This window comes from Hemitrygon akajei, chromosome 22 (assembly GCF_048418815.1).
Source record: "Hemitrygon akajei chromosome 22, sHemAka1.3, whole genome shotgun sequence".
NCBI lineage: Eukaryota > Metazoa > Chordata > Chondrichthyes > Myliobatiformes > Dasyatidae > Hemitrygon > Hemitrygon akajei.
This window is the reverse complement of record NC_133145.1, coordinates 34,787,109-34,806,819: the sequence shown is the minus strand read 5'-3', so window position 1 is coordinate 34,806,819 and position 19,711 is coordinate 34,787,109. Positions and strand designations below refer to the sequence as shown.

At 40.0% G+C, this 19,711-nt stretch overlaps 1 protein-coding gene across 1 annotated transcript in view; it reads left to right on the top strand.

The window, feature by feature from the left end:
- The window catches only part of LOC140714619 (urotensin-2 receptor-like), a 28,838-nt gene extending 10,779 nt beyond the window's left edge, over positions 1–18,059 (top strand). The window contains exon 2 of the mRNA XM_073025972.1: positions 11,765–18,059. The gene's annotated coding sequence lies outside the window, so the exon portion shown is untranslated. The remainder of the gene's footprint in view (positions 1–11,764) is intronic.
- Positions 18,060–19,711: the final 1,652 nt, after the last annotated feature.

Below are 19,711 nucleotides of genomic sequence, written 5' to 3'. Positions count from 1 at the left end.
TGGTTTATTTGACCATTCAGACAGACTTCAATTAAGTGACAGACAAGACATATTTAAGACAGAGATCAAAGGGCTAAGGAGTTAGTGATCTAAGGCTAAGGAAGGCAACACTGAGGTAAAAGATCAGAGGTAATCTTATTGAATTATGGAGCAGTTGTGAAGGGTCAAATGCCCTTATTCTGCATCTATTTTTGGATGTTCTAACCTTTCTCCTAAAATGGAGAGAACGAATCATAGACTGACTAGGTGAATGAAAGCAGGATGGAAATTGGCAGTGAAGATGTTGAAACTTGATAGAATTGTTTGACAACAGGAAGTGGTGGCAATTCATTCAACAAACAATGAACAAAATGGGACCGAGTGACCTACGTAGATTGGAAACGTAGAAACATAGAAAACCTATAGCATAATACAGGCCCTTCAGCCCACAAAGCTGTGCCAAACATGGAAGTACAGAATGTTCCATATATCCTTCTAATAATGTTATGACCCCAGCCCCCTCCTTTGTGAGAATCGCAAGAGAGAGAGTGACATGCTGAAATTGGACTCAGGAAAATAAGAGAGAAGCCTTAAGGTTTGGAATGTGGGCTGGCCTCTCAGCCAGACAAAAGCCATGGACATGGCCATTGTCTCTTGGAGACACCTTTGTGGAATAAGGGACTGGACTACGTGCAAACCCTCAGGGCAACGTGGGCTGGGTGATGGGGAAAGATTGCCTCACCCCACCCTGAATGACATCTACAACCCTGCAAGTCCGGATAAAAGGTGGGCTGCTGAGGCGGCCCCTCAGACGCACCAAGGAGACACACGAAGAAGACACGATAGCGCTTCCCGTCGGAGTGGGAAGCCATTTTGGAAGAAGCCACGTGCGTTAGATTCCGGATCGGGAGTTTGTGGCTGAAACCAAAGGAAAACTGTTTTAACTAACAACAGGGATTTGCTTCGCAAAGACGACGGGCAAGTGTTCCTTTTTCTCACCAATCTCTCTCTCCAACCCGTGAAATGCCAGCGGTTCCCAAACGGAAAAGCCTGCAGATTTCTGAGTGACTTTTATATTCCATTGGACTCAGTATTATCCCCTAGACAACGATAGAGCTTATTTCTGATTGATTATTACTATACCTGTGCTTTAGATTGAGTATTGACGACGTATATGATCTAAATGCTTTGTATTAACCATACGTTTGTGCCCCTTTATAAATAAAAAACGTTTGAAAATAGTACCATCAGACTTCAGCGGACCTCTCTATCTTTGCTGGTAAGTCACCTGGTTACGGGGAACGTAACAATAAAATGACATATCTTAGGTTTATAAGGATGCATCAAACTATTGCTTGACATTGTTGGAGTCTGCCAGTGTTAGAGTAGGAGGCTTTGACTTAACAGGCTTCAGCAAGGACAGGCAGGGGCTAAGGATGCTTTTGATTCATTTGTTATCGCACGTTTTTGATTGTAGAAATTAGGTTTGAGAAGTTAGAGCCAAATGTATAATGAGTGAGGCAAGAAGGAGCTGGGTAAGTAAATAAGAAGTGAGAATGAAACTCAAAGGTTTCAGCAAGAAGGCAGGTCAACTTCTTTTTGTTGCCTGTAAGTCCCTAATTCTTGATTCATGATAGTTCTTAATTAATGGGTTTCATTTTAATTGGTAATTGGAGCAGTGGAATACTCTTCTTGTAAGATGTGGGATTTCAGGGTGCCTAACAGTCGCCCTGATGATCACATTGTGGACAGTGCACCTGACTTCAGCTCCTAACTGTCAAGATCAGGAAACTGGAGCTGGAGCTGGATGGACTGACCACCATCCAGGAGGCTGACAATCTCGCAGATGGGACTTTAACAGAGGCGGTCACACCCAGCCAGCAGGCTTTCAGGTATTAGATGGGTGAGCACCAGGAGAAGTAAGGCGAGCAAGCAGTCAGTGCAGGGTTCTGCTGGAGGGGGTGATGACTTGCCAGGCCACAGCAGCAGCGACCAGGCCTGTAACACTGCATCTGGCTCTGAGGCTCAGCAGGGAAGGGTAATAAAGTCAGGCAGAGTGATAGTGATAGGAGACTTCACGGTTAGGGGAACATACAGGAGATTCTGTGGCTGTGACAGATTTATGAGCATTGGGAGAGCCTGCAAAGCTTTGTGTCATGTCTTATTAAGTTCATTGAGTTTTCGATGAGGTGATGAGAGCGATCGATGAAGATGTAGCTTTGGATGTTGTTTACATGGATTTTACAAGGCGTTTGATAAGGTCCTTCATGGGAGGCTTATCGCAAAGATTAAATTTCTGCCCAATTACCATTAGCATATAATCTGCAGCACCAGATGTCCAAACACACTACATCACTGCTATACTATGATTAGGGACGCTTACTGTTCCATGTCTAGACTGCATTTCAGAAAATCTGGTCACTTGGCTGTCCTTATCCTTCCTGCATACAGGCAGAGGCTAAAGAGCAAGGCTCCAGGGATAAGAACAGCAAAGAGATGGTTGCAGGAGGCAGAGGAGCAGCCGCAGGATTGCTTCGAGTCATTGGACTGGGCCATGTTCATGGACTCATCTGAGGATCTGAATGAATACACCACAGTTGTTACAGACTTTACTAAAGCTGTCATTGTCAAGTGTATCTCCACAAAATCTATCTGCCTTCCCTGACCAGAAGCTCCAGATTAACCATGCAATCCACAATCTTCTGAGGTCCAGCTCAATGGCATTCAGGTCTGGCGACCAGTTAGGGTAAAAGAGGCCTAGTTATGAATTCCAGAAAGCCATCTCACATGTGAAGTGGCAATTCTGGACCAAACCGGGGGATGCTCAACAGGGCCGTTGTGAAACCAAATGACATAACTGACAAAAACATTTCATTCCCAGATGATCTCAATGCCTTCTGTGCTTGCTTTGACAATCACAACACGAAGAAACCTTCAGGAAATCCCACAGCCCCTGATGACCCTGTGATTTCAGTTTTGAGGCTGATGTGAGAGCATCTTTCAGGAGGGTGAACCCATGGAAAGAATCCAGCCCAGATGGGGTACCTTGCCAAGTACTAAGAACTGTGCTGATCAACTGGGTGGAGTGTTCAGTGATATCTTTGACCTCTCGCTTTGGCAGTCTGAGGTACTTGCCTGCTTCAAGTAGGCTTCAATCATACACGGTAACCTGCCTCAATGACTATTGCACAGTACATTCACTGTGAGGAAGTGCTTTGAGAGGATGGCGATGAAACATATCAATCCCTACCTGAGAAGCAACTTGGATCTGCTTCAATTTCCCTGCTGGAGCAACAGATCCAGAGCAGATGGCAGTTCATTGGCTCTTCATACATCCCTGGATATCGGGACAGCAAAGACGCTCTTCGTTGACTACAGCCTGGCATTCAACACTATCACCCCCTCAGAACTAATCAGTAAGCTTCAAGACCTTGGCCTCAATACCTCCTTGTGCAATTGGATCTTTCCAGTCAGTTCAGATTGGCAACAACAGTGCTTCCACAGTCTCTACCAGCACAGGAGCACTATAGGACTGTTTGCTTAGCCCCTGTAACAACGTCAGCAAGACCAAGGAGCTTATTATTGACTACAGGAGGAGGAAAATGGAGGTCCATTAGCCAATCCACATCAGGGGATCAGTGGTGGAGAGGATCAGCAACTTTAACTTCCTCTGTGTTATCATTTCAGAGGATCTGTCCTGGGCCCAGCACATATGTGCAATTATGAAGAGAACACACCTCTACTTCCTTAGAAGTATGAGAAATTCGGCATGACATCTAAAACTTGACAAAATTCTGCTAGATGCGTGGTGGAGAACTTATTGATCGTTTGCATCATGGCTTAGTGTGGGAACACAATGCCCTTTAATGGAAAATATAATGGATATGGCCCAATGCATCATATGAAAATTCTCCCAACCACTGAGTACATTATGGCTGTGAGGTTACCCTTAGCTCCAATTTCATATTTATGTTTGTTGACAACACCACTGTCATTGGCTGAATCAAAGATGGTAACAAGTGCTGTTGCAGGAAAGCAGCATTCACCATCAAAAACCCCCACCACCCAGGTCATGCTCCCTTCTCACCACTGCCATCTGAAAGAAGGTCTAGGAGACTCCGGACCTACACCACCAGGTTCAGGAACAGAATTCTATATCTCCACCTCTGGAAAAAGACACTGGATTCTCATCTACACCTCTCATAATTTTGTAAATTTCCCATTCATTTCCAACAGTCCAGAGGATTCTTTGCAACCTCTCCCTATACAACATATACTTTAATCTAGGCAATTCTTTTCTGCATCCTGTCCAAGGTTTTCACATCCTTATAATGGGACAACCATAGCTGTAAGCAATACTCCAAATGCAGCTAACCAGAGTTTTATGAAGCTACTACACAACTTCTTGATTCTTGAACACAGTGCCTCAGTTAATAAAGGAAAGCCACTTTTGGGGAGCTATGGCCTTGGACCCCCAAGATTCCTTTGTGCATTAATGCTGTCCTGTTATTTATTGTGTACTTGCCCTTTACACTTATCTCCCAAAATGAAACAACTCACATCTCCTCTGGCTGTATTCAACATTAATAAAATCATGAGGTAGTATTTTTGTAATACAACCAAGCCAGAAGGCAAAAATGTTTTTTTTTTCATTTTTGGTCCATTGTTGAGACCCTTTTTTAATTTTTAATTTGACTTTTTTTCTTTCACTGCCCTCTCAGGCATTGAGTTCCACGCATTCACCACTTGCTAAGTGAAATGAATTTTCACAATCCCTTCTGATCTTTTGACCAGTTAACATAAATCTATGCCTCCTGGCTACTGATGTCTTTAAAAAGCAAAATGGGCTTTTTTTTTTAGAAAGAACATTTGCACACAGTTAGTTCTGCCGACTGAGTACATAAGGCATCAATTGACAGCAGTCTGGTGTTCTGAGCAGCAGCCAATCAGCGATTGTGAATGACAGGTAAGAACGAGTTTAAAATAATGCGGGGTTGCAGAACAGTCATTGTTGGAGTGGACAGTGATAGAGTGGTTGTCTGAGGCTTTAGCTCAAACCTTCAGTGAGGAGAGGCTTGTGTGAGAGAAGATGAAAAAGCTGTAAGCGGATTTCTTTCCGCGGTTCATTTATTGTATATATATTTATAATAAATGAACTGGGGAAATTACAAAGTATAATATATATCCGAGAAATTAATATATTATTTATTCTAAGTATTTGCAGAGTTAGAACAGTGGGGATGCAAGGCAGCATAGTTGAATGCTCCTCTTGCAGATGTGGGAAGGCAAGGAGACGGCCAGTGTCCCTGATGACTACACCTGCAAGAGGCTGCAGCTTCTAACACTTAACATTAAGGAGTTGAAGCTGGAACTGGATGAACTCTGGATGATTCAGGATGCTGAGGGTGTGATAGACCGGACATATAGAGAAGTAATATAACCCAAGGCGACTGTGTGAGAGTTAGGAAGGGGAAAGGAGTTGAATAGCCAATGCAGAACACCTCTGTGGCCATCTCCCTCAACAACAGGTGTAACACTTCAGATACTGCTGGGGGGATTAACCTAGCAGAAGAATATCACAGTAGTCAGATCTCTGACACTGAATATGTGACTCAGAAGGGAAGGAAGGAGAAAAGATGAGCTGTGGTGATAGTGGATTCATTAATAAGGGGAACATAAAGGAGGTTCTGTGGACAGGAATAAGATTTCCAGATGGAATGTTGCCTCCTGGGTGCCAGGGACATCTCAGATCAAGTTCTCAGCATTCTTAAAAGGGAGGGTGAACACCCAGAAGTCGTGGTCCTTGACGGTTCCAAAGTCATAGGTAGGAAGATACCTGTGGTAGGAGGTAGGAGTTTCTGCAAAGTGAGTTCAGGGAGTTAGGTACTAAGTTAAAGGACATGACCTCCAGGGTTGTGACCTCAGGATTGCTCCCTGTGCCACATTCTAATGAGGTCGGAAACTGGGAGATGATACAGTTCAACATGTAGCTCAGGATAGTGTCGGAGGCAGGGCATAAGATTTTCGGATCATTTGGCTCTCTTTCAGGGAAGGTGGGACCTGTACAGAAGATACGGCTTGTACCTGAACTGGAGGGGGAAGATGTTATAGCAAGAAGGTATGCTGGTGCTGTATGGGGGTGAGAGGTTAAATTAGAGTTGCAGGGGGATGGTGAACCAGGATCCCAGAACAGATAGTGAAGAGGTTGTGGAGGCAAATGTTATTAAGACCTCAGCCAAAGTGAGGAATTAACAGGTTGAGCATGGTGCTACTAATGTTCTGTGTTACATATATTTAATGCAAGATGTACTGTAGGAAAGGCAGGTGAGCATAGGACATGGATTAATACATGGAATTATAGTATTGTAGCCACTAATGAGACTTAGCTGCAGGAGGAGCAGGACTGGCAGCTCAGTTTTCTGGGGTTTCTTTATTTTAGATGCAACAGGGCAGGAGGGATTAAAGGGGAAGGGGTGTTGTTACTAGTCGAGGAAAATGTCATGGCACTATTCAGTCAGGGCAGACTAGAGAACTCAAATAGTGAGGCTTTATGGTTGGAACTGAAGAATAAGAAAAGGATGACCATTTTAATAGCTTTATAATTGTAGACCCCCCCCCCCCAACAGTCCGCAGGAATTAGAGGAATAAATTTGTAGAGAGATTGCAGACTGTTGCAAGAAACATAAGGTTGTTATTGTAGGTAATTTTAACATCCACATATTGACTGGGACTCCAATGCTGTGAAAGGACTAGATCAGACAGAGTTTGTGAAATGTGTTCAGGAAAGTTTCCTTCATCAGGACATAGAAGTCGCATTGAGACAGTGTGCGATACCTGACCTGTGATAGGGAAGGAGTCAGAGCAGGTGACAGAAGTTTGTGCAGGGGCACACTTTTCATCTAGTGATCATATTGCCATTAGTTTCAAAGTAAATATGGAAAAATATAGTTATGGTCTGCGTTTGGAGATTGTAATTGGAAAAAGGCCTGTTGAGATGGTATCAGAAAGGATTTGGCAAGTGTGGATTGAGACAGATTATTTTCTGGCAAAGAAGTTCTTGGCCTTCAAAACGTGAAATTTTGAGAGTACAGATCTTGTATGTGCCTGTCAGAATAAAAGGTAAAGATGACAGGTTTAGGGAACCTCGGTTTTCAAGTGATATCGAGGCACTTGTTAAGAAAAAAGTTGGTGCATAGCAGGTATAGACAGGCAGGAACAAATTAGGTACTTATGGAGTATAAGAAATGCAAGAGAACCCTTAAGAAAGAAAGCAGGAGGGCTAAAAGAAGGCATGAGGATGCCCTAGCAAACAAATTAAAGGGATTCTACAGATATGTTAAGTGCAAAAGGATTACAAGGAGCAAAAATGGTCCTCTAGACGATCAGAATGGTAATCTATGCACGGAGCCGAAAGAGATAGGGGAGATCTTATCACAAACGAGAAAATCTGCAGATGCAGGGAAGATTTAAACTTCTTCAGGGTAGGCATCCCTGGAAGAGACTTTGCAGAACTGCTGAAGGTTTTTGGCCGGAAGCATCGACTGTATTCTTTTCCTGGGTGCTGCCTGGCCTGCTGAGTTCAAGTCAAGTCAAGTCACTTTTATTGACATTTCGACCATAACTGCTGGTACAGTACATAGTAAAACGTTTTTCAGGACCATGGTGTTACATGACACATTATAAAAACTAGGCTAAACTATGTAAAAAAACAACACAGAGAGAAAAAAAAAACACACAACATCTACATTAGACTACAGACCTACACAGGACTGCATAAAGAGCACAAAACAGAGCAGACATTACAATAAATAATAAACAGGACAATAGTGCAAGCTGTCAGGCCAGGCGCTGGGTACTGAGGAGTCTGATAGCTTGGGGGAAGAAACTGTTACATAGTCTGGTCGTGAGAGCCCGAATGCTTCGGAGCCTTTTCCCAAACGGCAGGAGGAAGAAGAGATTGTATGAGGGGTGCGTGGGGTCCTTCATAATGCTGTTTGCTTTGCGGATGCAGCGTGTAGTGTAAATGTCCGTGATGGCGGGAAGAGAGACCCCGATGATCTTCTCAGCTGACCTCACTATCCACTGCAGGGTCTTGTGATCCAAGATGGTGCAATTTCCGAACCAGGCAGTGATGCAGCTGCTCAGGATGCTCTCAATACAACCCCTGTAGAATGTGATGAGGATAGGGGGTGGGAGATGGACTTTCCTCAGCCTTCGCAGAAAGTGGAGACACTGCTGGGCTTTCTTTGCTATGGAGCTGGTGTTGAGGGACCAGGTGAGATTCTCCGCCAGGTGAACACCAAGAAAGTTGGTGCTCTTAACGATCTCTACCAAGGAGCTGTTGATGGTCAGCGGGGAGTGGTCACTCCATGCCCTCCTGAAGTCAACAATCATCTCTTTTGTTTCGTTCACATTCAGAGACAGGTTGTTGGCTCTGCACCAGTCCGTTAGCCGCTGCACCTCCTCTCTGTAATGCTGTTCCTCCAGCATTTTGTGTGTGCTTTAGGGGAGATCTTAAATAGATTTTTTGCATCTGTATTTACTTGGGAGATGGAAGTGAGGCAAAGCAACAGCGAGGTCATGAACCCTATGCAGATTACAGAGGAGGAGCTGAGGAGTTGTTTGCTGTCTTGAGGTAAATTAGTGTGGATAAATCCCCAGGGACTGACAAGGTGTTCCCTTGGACCCTGGGAGGCAAGTGTAGAAATTGCAGGAGCCCTAGCAGAGATACTTAAACCATCTTTAGTGACAGATGAGGTACCATACGATTGGATGATTGCTAATATTCTTCCCCTGTTTAAGAAAGGCTCTAAATATAAACTAGGAATTTATAAGCTGATAAGCCTGTCATCTATACTGGAAAAGTTATTGGAAGGTATACTAAGAGACTGGATATAAAACTATTTGGGAGGACATGGACAGATTAGGGATAGTCAGCATGGATTTGTGCATGGTAGGTTGTGTCTAACTAATCTTGCAGAGTAAAAATACTATCCCTATCTACTAATTTTACCAGGAAAGTTAATGAAGGCAAGGCATTTGACAAGGTCCCACAAGGGAGGTTGGACAAGAAGGTTCAGTTGCTTGGCATTCAAGATGAGATAGTAAGTTGGATTAGACATTAGCTTTGTGGGAGAAACCAGAGAGTGGTAGTAGATGGCTGCCTTTCTGACTGGCCTGCATGCTGCAGGGATCAGTGCTGGTCTGTTGTTGTTTGTCATCTATAATAATGATCCCGATGATAATGTGGTTAACTGGATCAGCAAATCTGTAGATGACTCCAAAACAGGGAGTGCAGTGGACAGCAAGGAAGACTATCCGAACTTGCAGCGGGATCTGCACCAGCTGAAAAATGGCCTAAAAAAATAGCAGATGGAATTTAATGCAGACAAGCGTGAGGTTTTGCAATTTGGTATGAACAACCTGGGTAGGTCGTACACAGCGAACAGTAGGGCACTGAGGAGTGTGGTAGAAGAAAGGGATCTGGGAATACATGATCTTAAATCATTGAAAGTGGTGTCTCAGGTAGATGGGGTCATACAGAAAGCTTATGGCATATTGGCCTCCATAAATCAAAGTACTGAGTACAAGATATGGGATGTTATGTTGAAGTTGTATAAGATGTTGGTGAGGCCTAACTTGCAATATTGGGTGCAGTTGTGGCCACTGACCTGCTGGAAAGATGTAAATAAGGCTGAAACAATACAGTGAAAATTTGTTGCCTGGACTGGGGTACCTGAGATATAAGGAAAGATTGAATAGGTTAGGACTTTACTCCTTGGAATGTAGAAGATAGAGGGAAGATTTGATAGAGGTATACAAAATCATGAAAGATATCGATATGCTAAATGTAGGCTTTTCCCACTGAGATTGGGTGGGACTACAACTAGAGGTCATGGGTTAAGGGTGAAAGGTGAAATGTTTAAGGGGAAGATAAGGGAAAAACCTCTTCACTCAGAGGGCCATGAGAGTGTGGAGTGAGCTGTCAGAATGTGGTCCATATGAGATCGATTTCCAAGTTAAGAGGTTTGGATAGGTACATGAATGGCTGGGCTATGGAGGGGTATGGTCTGGATGCAGGTGGATGGGATTAGGCAGTTTACATGAATTAACATGGACTAGATGGGTTGAAGGTCCTTTTTTATGATGCACTTTTCTATGACTCTGTGATTCTGTGAATCTAAATTATGCAGCGAGGGTTCCAAAACAGCATTTAACAGTGCCAATCAAGTTTTTCTTGACTGTGAAGATTACTTTAATGCTGGCCTTATTCAACTTTGCAAAACCTTCGCTGAACAGTGGATTCCACTGATTGTAAACTAACATCATTGAGCCCAAGAGTTCAAATAATTTACAAATAATATCATTGCCAGCTCGAACAGTGAGTTTAGGCAAAACTGTTTAAAAATAGCCATGCAAGAACTTGTGAATTATTTTCTTGAATTATTTATTTCATTAAGAAATAAGTTGAAAGCCTGTGGTTTGTACTAAACATAGACATATGCAAGAAAAAGTAATACAGTTTCGGTTTTCTGGAGATATTTCAAGCCAAGATGTTGTGCCATTTATACCTTTGTAAGAGATTATCTTAATTTCATCATATCTAAACACTATGGACAAATGTTTAACCAAAAGTAATTTCTAGGACAGCACAAGCAAGTGCTGGAGGAACTCAGCAGGTCAGGCCGTTTGAATAAACAGTTGATGCATTGGGCTGAGTCCTTTCTTCAGGATCAGTTCCAGAAGATATCTATTGGTCCTTGATATTTTAGTTCTACTTACAGGGGCCATTTTGGATCATTTAGGAATTCTTGCTAAATAAAGCTTTAAAAATAAATTGATGCATAAATCTTCTGATAGTTGATAATTATTCTGGAAATAACTTTTTCAGCCTGGTATGGAAACACCAATGCCTTTGAAAGGAAAATCCGATAAGAGGTAGTGGATTCGGCCCGGTACATAAAGGGTAAAAGCCCTCCCTACCAATGAGCACATCTACATGAAAAGCTGTCATTGCAAAGCAGTATCCATCGTCAGAGATCCCCACCACCCAGGCCGTGCTCTCTTCTCACTGCTGCCATCAGGTAGAAGATACAAGAGCCTCAGTATTCCCACCACCAGGTTCAGGAACAGTTACTACTCCTCAACCACCAAGTTCTTGAATAAAAGGGGTAACTACACACACTTGCTCCATCATTGAAATGTTCCCACAACCAATGATCTCACTTTAAGGACTTTTTATCTCATTATCTCGTGTTCTCAATATTTATTGCTTTCACTGATCCTGCTGTAGCTACTATTCTATAGATTCGTTGAGTAGCCCACAAGAAAATGAATTTCAGGGTTGTATATGGTGACACTATGACAATGAATTTACTTTGAACTTTGAACATAATAGAGATAGAGACCTAACGGAGATGGTTCCGATTCCCTTTGAATCATTTACTGAGATATCTTTTCAAACTGGTGGTTTGGATCACCAATTGTTACAAAGTTCTGTAACAAATACCAAGCAAAACAATTGCCATTTGAACAACATAGTGAGTGCTACTTGTTTCTCCTTTTACCTTTCTTCATCAGCATATCCCTTCCTCCCTCGTCTACTTTCCTCTCAGATGTGTCTATGCAATCCACCTTATTCACATGCTAGCCACACTCAAAGTTAATCCTGCGTGATTCATTTAGAATTAGTTACAAGGCTTTTTAGTTCACAAAGAAAACAGTTATTGGAACAATTTATTTTGCACATGATGGTATTCATTGGAATAATGTTATTGTGTTTCAGAGAAAATAATCTACCGTCCAATACCAGTAAGAAGAAATCTTGCTTTGACTGTGAGAGTACATCACCTCTTGAAACCTGATCACTGTTTTTCCTTCCTGATGCTGAAGGCCCAGTCAGCCATGGTGAAGGAAACCGCTTTCACAGGGATGATATGTGGAAGAATTTGTCGAACAAGAATCCCGGATTGTTAATATCTTAAAATCTGATCAGAAAAATCTGGTCTGTAATATTGCCATATCTGAAGCTTGTAGGTATCTCGCTTGTTTGTAATCATTAAACAACAAACAGCATTTAGACCTCTTTACATAAGCATGTTGTGTAATAAAATACCTGCTTTCTGTGTTCAAAAAGAAATTAATTAGATTAAAGCAACTGCAAAAGGCAAATTCCAGTACTGTTAAGAAACAAAGTATTTTATGCTGACAGCATGCTAGATTAGAAATTGTTTTAGCATGTCTTGGAGCACAGACTATCTACAGGGAAAAAAATTGTGTGAAGACAAACATTATGATAAATTAGTGTTATATGTAAAGATTGAATGGGATCAGTAAGACACTGCCAAACAGTCTGCTGATCTAGGCCTTCCCACTGAGACTGACTCCAATTCCTGATAAGGTGATAAGGGCAAGGGAAGCAGAAAGAAGAAATATCCATTGTCAAGGCCCTTAGATTTTGCCATGAGACAGACCAACGCATCTTGGTAATATGAAAACAAAATAAGCTAGTCTATTTTGTACAACATCACGCAATTCCTTTAAGAATAAATGGAGATTGCACAGCAAATGCAGACACTAGTTTTTCTTTGCATAGTCTAACTGAATGTATAATGCACAACTAAATATTAAAACCTGGATATTTATTCTTGATTAGGTGTGCTGAATCTGTTCTATACTGATATTATCAGGTTGTGCATCCCCTCTGAAATGCATTTCCATTGTAGTCAACGGAACTGAAGGTTAAAAATAAATTTCTATGCAGTATTATGGGTTAACCAACAGGGGATGAATTTACATGATGTAAAGAAGCAGACGTGAGAGCATTGTGCACAGCTGAGAACCGATCTGGATTTAAGAAGGGCATGGATTAGAAATAGAATGCTTAGATCAAGCTATATATGTCAAAGTGATATAGAAACACTGCTAGGAAAAGAAAAGTAAGAAGTTGAGAGGTGATAGGGATGGAAGGAGGCACCCAATGAAGAGTGGGATTGACACACTGAAGCCAGTGACAATGGGAAAGTGAAAAGGAAATGGTCTAACAGAACCACATAACAGAAGATTTGCAGAAGGAAAGAATGTGAAGTTGCTGGAGGCTATAGGAATTGGTGTAAATAATTTCTGCACTATAAGCGATATACAGAATAATCTCAACCACAAATGTTTTCACCAAGAAATCAAGTGTGGGTATCTTCTCATGGACTGAAACTGTTTACATATTGTTTCCTGAACTCTGCGTGAGGAATAAAAATAACAATAATTTACAACAACCTAATTTCTGTGATATATCTACAAAGCACAGGAAGGGTGTGATTAATTATTTTTTTCTTCTTTTCAAAATGATAAACAGACAGTATTTATTGCACTTTATATGTGTCCCATTGCTGACTGATGGGAAACAACATTACGGGGCCAATGCCTTGCACAAAGTATTTTTATTGTGAGAAGGCAAGCAAAATTTAACATATGACATTGATCATAAATGATCCTTCTGTTTGACAAACATATTGCCAACAAGTAATATTTCTGCCAGCATATGTCTGCATTTTTTACTGTGTTCTTTATTATGTGCATGGGTTTCTTTAACTTCCTAATAGTATACATTTTGTATGTGGTTTTGCATTCAGTTATTCTCAGTTAGTTTGCAGAAGGCTAAATTTGATATCTAACTGTGAAAACTACTTCTTGCATTGAATGTAGCAGAGTGTTAGTGCAAACACTACTGAATGCTTCGTCCGAGTCCATTACAGAGTCTAGCACCAGTTAAAGCTGGTCTGTAAATTTTAGAGAGAAGGTTCAATGTGGTTAGAAGTGCCCATGAGTATTCTGTTGGGAAATAAACTTGGGGAATATCATTTTGTGAAAGTAAGTAGGGGTGGGGGTGGTTGCTGCTTTGCTGCTGCTTGTGCATGAGAAGGAGGGAGTGGGGGGTTTAATGTCACTCATTCCTTGGGGTGCCGTTCCGTTTTCATGGATGTCTGTGAAGAACAAGAATTTCAGGATGTATAGTACCTTGCATACGTTTCTCTGACATTGAATGGTGCAGCATTGGAGATAGCATAGATTCAGTAAACTGCACCAGAGGTCTTGGTGAGGAGATGAGGAGAGATGCTCTATATCCAAGTGTGACCAGGAAACAGTGGTGCAGGGGCTTGGAGATCAATGCCAAGAACTGGATAGACATAAGGATAATCCTGCATGTAGCCAAGGTTAGTGAATGCATTTCCAAAATTTACATCCCAGCAATTGTTCTAGTAATCCCAGGCACCACACAATGCAGCATATCTCCATCGCTCACTTACTGGTAAACTCTGTCAATCAAAAATTATACCGAACATTCAAATACTTCACCACCTCCTCAAATAGATAGCCTTGTTACTTATCTCACACCCAATTCTCATAGCTTAAATGCATTGTCAGCTCTTTGGTGGCAGTGACATAGCATTATCACACAAGGGGTGAACAATTGGACACTAGATTGACCAAATAGAAGGGCCAGATGGCTCACCTTGCCTGGTGACAATGGAAAAACAATTGTGATCAAAATCATGGGAATACCCAGTGCTGAGGCTATGGCTAGTTAGAGAAAAAAATTAGGGGTCTTCATACCTTATGCCAGACTTCTCCTGTCCTACAACTGTCTCAACATGTACTCTATTCTGATTTTAAACCTGTAGCTGGTGTAAGCTTGCACCTTTTGCCTTGTCTATCCCTGCATTATTTCAGTATCTTATGTCCTTTTTGGATTTTAGATAAGTAAAACTTTAGCATTACCTGACAGTGGAAAAAAAGCACACACAATGATTATGAAAACAAGCCTTCTGTCAGTTTCACCGTCGTCACTAACAGATCATGTAGCTCTTGTACTGAGAACAAAATGGAGGCAAGACATGTGCCATGAGTAACTTGCAGCAACGACAAAGGGAAAGGACAGTATTTGTGGCAGTTTGCTCAAGGGCAAAGTTAAACTCAATTTCTTCTTCTTTAGAGTAGTCTGTAAGTTTGCATGTTGAAATGCTTGCATTGCAAGCACTGAACCTGCCGGCAGTCTAATCTTCAGTGTCTAGAAAAAAGGGGGAACCTGATGAGAAACTGATTTAAGGTTTTTTGAAGAGATGCACCTCATCTTTGGCATCGAGAGTACCAGAGGTTCCATTGAATTCAAAATTGGCCTTCTTTCTCAGGAAATCATTTTTCACTTTCCCTGCTAGGCCAGCAGAATAGATCTGTTGTGTATAAAATCCACTCGATATTGTTTTTCCAGAGAGTGATGCTATTTCTTTAATATGGGACTGCTTTTTAAAGTAGGAAACAGCAGCCTGAGGGGAAAAAAGCTTCTGGATAAGAAGATTGTTGGGTTTATTTAAATAATTATGAAGAGGAAATTTTAAAAGTCAATGTTAATTTTAGATAGAGTTTAAGGAATTGGTAAAAAGGAAAGAAGAATGGGTAGAAGCTAAAACATTTTTTCAGAAAAGCTGCAATTAATTTTTCAAATCAGATGTTTTGTATTTGATGTATTTCAACAGTAGGAAAATGTGGAGATTACTCTGGAATAAGAGAGAAAATGCAATTTGCAACAGCAGAGGATATCGTAGGAGGGGTGAGATCATAATCTTTAAGGAATATTTGGAAATATGATTTAACATTTTAATACATTCTTGTTACTTTTTATGCATTCATGAGTTATACTTTTCATTAATTTGCCTTCAATGCCAAATGTGTTTTCATTCCATGCTGTTCCTGACCAGACTCTCCCGAAACAGACTGTCCAACCTGTCTGACTCTGAAGTGAGCTTTCATTCCCAGATCCTCTTCTTTACAAAAACAACAAAACAACCCCCTTTCATTTCTGAAACATTGCCAGATCTTGCTCAAACCATTGTCAATGATTTTACTACTTGCAGATCAGACGGTTACTGTGTTAAGCCTGTCTTTGTCTTGAACAGTCCAAAGTGCTTATATTCAGTCCCACACCCTCCAGAACTGCAGATTTTAAATTATTTCCCTGTGTCCAAATCACTTCCTTGTCTTTTTCTTTATTCTTCAGGTACATAAAGTCATAATTTGTACAGCACAGAAACACACTACGTTCATATACTTCTGTGAACTGCATATTCAAGTAATGATTATGTCTGATTTCATCAGCTCTTGTAGCATTGAATTCCAGTTATCAATCACTCTCTGTGTTTAAAAAATATCCTCAGATTTCATTTTAAATCCATTTGTCTCACTGTAGTATACGCCTTCCTGAAGTAAAGGGCTGTCTACCCTAACTACGTCTCTTAAAATTCTATATACTTCAGGCAGATCTCTCCTCAGCCTACATGGAAAAGAAGCCAAGCCTATCCCAACTCTCAACAGAACTAAAGTACTCCATTCCAAACAACCATGTCCCTGTCTCTTGTTTAACCCTATCAATAGCATCTTCAGTGTTTTCCAAAGATCCCACAGACAGGCAAGAAACTGGCATAGAATTCTATAAAACCTCATCCACACTGCCAAACCCATGAATTTACAGGAAAATTAACTCGACTATGTTAACAATATAAATTGTGTAAGCTGTAAAGAAAACTTACTGAATCTCAAACATTAGTGTAAAAAAATTCTGCTAAAAAAAGAACCTCATCCATATCATAAATAAAGCAAACTACAATATCAATTCAAAGTATATCAAGTAAATAAGATAGGATATATTCATTTAGTGTAAGGTTATTCTATAAAGCAAGATCTCTTCATTTTAAAAATAATTGTTTGGAATAAAATATATCAAAAAATAAATTAAAGGTATTCACAACACATTGGAAGGTAATGACTGCTTTAGACTAATAAAGCTAAATTTTGAAAAGTAAAGTGAACTTTTTCTAACTTAGCTAAACCAATCTTCAAAGATACGGAGAGCATAGAATTGTTTTTATTTGCATGTGGTTTATTCTAATCAATATTCCATCACGTTGGAAGGTGAAATTGAATTTAAACTAAAGTAACATGGGCTCCTCTAGTAAAACATAGCTGAAACTTGGGAATGGCCTGATGTGATATCCTGGTGTTGGGTATAACTTCGTTCCATGACAGACTGAAGTCAAGCAATTTGAAATGCCTTTAAGGCCACCATTTCTTATTCTTTCGCCTTAATCATGAGCATCTCCCAGTAAGCTGAGAAACATGAATATAAATATATCCGTACAAAAACATGGATCTTCACAACTCAGTTTATTTAGTCCCATGGTAAACTGTGAATATAAAGTTTACTACCTGTACTCTATACATGTAATATAAATTCTCAATGGAATACACATGGTCAGTTGCATTCTAATAGCCACAGCTTCATTCCCTTAGCCACATAACGCTGCCTAGTAATGCAAAAATGTCTCCTTTTAAAGTGAGTTGCTTTCCACTTTTAGATATAACTAGAAACAGGTCATTTCAAACAAAGGAGAAAACTGTTACAGACAGGTAAAAGAGGAATTTCACCTCTCTATGGAGAATGAATGAAGAACTTGTGTTTTAATTTAACAAAATTGAATCTTATGTTATCTGAAGACTGCATTGATGTGAAAAAACATCTTGAAATGTTTGCTATCTGTGTAAACAAAGTAGTGTTGTGCAATATTTTGTTGATCATAAATTTTCTACAAGAATCCATGAGCAGTGTTAGCATTCATCAAGAATAAAGTAACTATTTGTTGCTGCTGCTTTAAGCTGAATATGTAGAGTATAGTTTTGTATAAGATATACAGACAAGAGGTGACTTTTAATTTAGTAATCTTAGTAGCTAATGCTAAGCTTTCAGTGAATGTTTATACTTTAAAAATATTGAAACCCACACACTCCCAGATGGTTGCCTGTAGCTTTATGTTACTTTTATGTGAAAAGGCTAATTTTATTTGAGAAATATAAAATTGGAATACTTATTACTGTTTATTGTTTTCCTTTGTTCAGTGTCAAATGCACTCTTAGAAGTGCAAATCTCTTTGCGATTTAAAAGTAAATACAAGATAGATATCTGTGCTCTGCAAGAATTAAAATAGATGTTTTCCATCCCTATTGTAATCATGATTAAAGATTCCTGAAAAATATGACATACTATGTGAATTTTGTTGTGTGGTTTCTTTGTTAAGTATTTACAGATAATATTATTATGTCCTATTAAAACACATTGTAGCCATTATTATCATCTGTAATAATACATGAAAAAATGAAAATACAATTTTACATCTCTTGAAACTAATCACATTGCGACCTTGTGTAGGATTTGACTTGCGTGATAAATCTGCTTTGAAGATATGTCACCCTGTATACTCCAGCCAAAAAGGGAAGCCTCCCTGGCCATCTGTAACCACATTGAAATACTTTTCAAATCAAACAAATACTTTTCAATTCAGACAAAAGCATCGGTACAGGAGAAAAGGTTGTGGAACTAAAAATCAATGAGGGAAAAGCAGAACAAAAATTCATAATAAGATTGATATTAACTGCTGAGACACAGAAGTTCATCAGTTAAATCATAAATAAGTAATTCGTCTCCAGCACTTGGACAGCTTTCTTTCACTTGTGTTCTTGCAGATTGCTTTCTGAGTGTTAGAGCCATGATTTATTGCACTGGATTATGTTCAAAAGTGTATGTGATATAGCAGAGAACTTTTCAAATGGTTAGCAGCAGTTTCAACCTTAGTTGACAACTAATGACAGCAACAGAAGGAAGTTTATCTATAACCTTTGGACAACTAGAAATTAAATCAACATTGCTGTTCCATTTATACAAAATTCAGCCTTTCAATTGATATATAATAGGTTCCAGAAAATCACAACAGAGGTAGATTTTAAAAAGCCTTGGTTCAATGAGCACATTTCTTCTTCCACCCAACTTTTTCTGTTAATATATTTTTTTCTATTTACATTTTTTCTTTCTCAATATTAACCTAGTTATGCCCTAAATCCCTTCAAAATAATTTGAACCACCTTCTCTAGTAATTTATTCCACAGCTATTAAGTTCAGACAAATGTTTATCATTTCACATCTTACACTTAAACTCCTTTTCAAAAAAACTTATCTGGTGGTTTTTTGAACCTTCCTACGAGATCAGCAAAATTATCTGGCTCGTTTATCAAAGATAGTCTGAAAGAACTGTTGTTCATTTTTTAAGAAATTTAAATGATGAAGTGGAGCAGGGGATTAGATTATACTGGATCTGGATTGTTTTGTGAATTTGCCCCTGTCATATACCCACACATCTAGGCCAGATGACCCACTGAGCCTAAGGTGGAGCAAGCAGTGCGTGCTAATTAGACTCAGTTGTCAGAACCTGGGGCCTTGTCCCTAGAATTCTCTTACTGTGTTTTGATTGTTCTTTCTTTTCTAGGTGTTCACCCAATTGTGCCAAAGGCCTTTCAATTTATCGATGCTTGCCTCTCGACTCAGAGTTGTTGACCTCACCACCTCCCACCATTATAATGCTCAAGGCACAGGCACCAGTGTAATACCATCAGGCGAGATGCAGATTTAATTTCACCACTTCCCTTCATTTAGGGTCTTGATTTGGCACGGGACGTGGTTCTGAGTCAGAGGTACTAAGGCCAGTTTTTCAGGTTGAATTTGAATCCCCCAAATGATCATTCACGTGACAAATAATAACAGCAGTTGGAGAAAGTTTTAAGGAAGCAAGTCTTTTAGATCTCAAGTAGCTAAAAGTAATTTTATATTCTTAGACATTCAGTAGTTCAGCGAATT